This window comes from Gekko japonicus, unplaced genomic scaffold, assembly GCF_001447785.1.
Source record: "Gekko japonicus isolate JY-2015 unplaced genomic scaffold, Gekko_japonicus_V1.1 scaffold2974, whole genome shotgun sequence".
NCBI lineage: Eukaryota > Metazoa > Chordata > Lepidosauria > Squamata > Gekkonidae > Gekko > Gekko japonicus.
The window spans coordinates 150,147-152,143 of NW_015169875.1; positions in this window are offsets into that span (position 1 = coordinate 150,147).

Genomic DNA, 1,997 nt, shown 5'->3' on the forward strand with positions numbered 1-1,997 from the left:
GACAGCGCTGGCTCTTCGGCTTTGAAATGGAGATAAGCACCGTAACTCTAGAGTTGGATTCGACTGGCTTTCGAGCAAGGGGAACCTTTACCTTTACTTTTTATAGAAGATCCATTCTATACACTCCTGAACCTCCTGATGACAGGCGGTCATTTTGACAGCGCTGGCTCTTCGGCTTTGAAATGGAGATAAGCACCGTAACTCTAGAGTTGGATTCGACTGGCTTTCGAGCAAGGGGAACCTTTACCTTTACTTTTTATAGAAGATCCATTCTATACACTCCTGAACCTCCTGATGACAGGCGGTCATTTTGACAGCGCTGGCTCTTCGGCTTTGAAATGGAGATAAGCACCGTAACTCTAGAGTTGGATTCGACTGGCTTTCGACCAAGGGAACCTGTACCTTTTTAGCTTTTGAGGGATTATGTGTATGGATCTCTTAACTTCCCGCCTTGCACGTCTCCTCCAAGACGACAACTCTGGTTACAAAAAAGTTTGCTCGGCACGTGTGTGAGAATTGCCTGTCCTTCGAAGATCCCATCTGGGATGTTTGGTCATGGGTCCTTGTTCTGCGGGGTTCTTCTGGCTGGTGTGTGCAGTCCTGCTTTCCTACCCTTTCCCCTCACGACAGACCCCCTCAAGTGGTTAAGCCTGGGACAGTGCTGGCTCTTCGGCTTTGGAACGGAGATGAGCACCGCAAACCCTAGAGTCGGATTCGACTGGCTTTCGAGCAAGGGAACCTTTACTTTTTAGCTTTTAAGGGATTATGTGTATGAATCTCTTAACTTCCCACCTTGCATGTCTCCTCCAAGACAACAAGTCTGGTTACAAAAAGGTTTGCTCGACACGTGTGTAGGAATTGCCTGTCCTTCGAAGAGCCCACCTGGGATGTTTGGTCATGGGTCCTTGTTCTGCGGGGTGCTTCTGGCTGGGAAAAAGAGGGGCGCTGTGTGCAGTCCTGCTTTCCTACCCTTTCCCCTCACGACAGACCCCCTCAAGTGGTTAAGCCTGAGAGAACGTGACTGGCTCAGACTCACTCATTATCAAGTTGGGAATTGGAACACGGGTCCAGTCGAGTCCAGCACTCTAACCACTACACTGTACTGCTCTCTGGAGTACTGAGATACAGAAGTGCAGTGGGTGGACAGCCTCTGCTGGGGGTAGGTACTTTTTTTTTTCTTCCCTCACAAGCTTTTGATTTCTCCCAATACGTGGTTTATAGGAAGTACTACATTCAGGGGTCATTTCATAGAAAAAGAGGTTCAGGAGCTCATTAGCATAACTTATTTGCATATGCCACACCCCCTGACATCACCAAAAGTGTGTCAGAAGGCAACACCCACCGCTCAGGCTCCACTGGACTGTTTTGGGTTGCTAGCTATTGGGGGGGGCATGCAAATCTGTCCTGGCAGAGGAGGGAGAGCTTGTACCTGAATAAAACCTGGTATTAAAGATGCTACTGGACTTTTTTGGATGGGGAGGGCTCTGCAACTGACCTGGCTGCTTCTTGCTCTGACTGAGGGCTGCTGGGAGCAGGGGGGGGGCTTGTTGCATGTGCCCACCCCCTGGGTTCTTTACTGCCGGAGCTCCACTCCTGTGCGCTCCTGCAGGAAATGACCCCTGACTACATTAAACACTGAGGTGCTGCTGTTGGCACTTAAAGCACCTGGAACAGGCTTGACCGCAGGTGAGTAAGATGAATGTCATTATATCTTCGTCTTCCTGGGTTTGTAAGTAATGACCCGGGGAGAGGCAAAGAGAAATGTCAGCAAATCCTCCATTGCCGCGTTAGGGGTATGAAGTCCTTTTGGTTTTTTTGTTTTGTTTTTAGGAAACCGGTCTGAATGTGAAAGCTTTATAAGCCGCCAGCAGCTTAAAATTTTCATTCTCTCCTGAAGCCACCCTCCCTCAATGGCCTCTGTCCTCCCCCCCAAAAAAAAAATCCAGTGAAATGCATTCAGTTGTTCCAAGGCTTCTAAAAGCTATCCTTGACTTTGA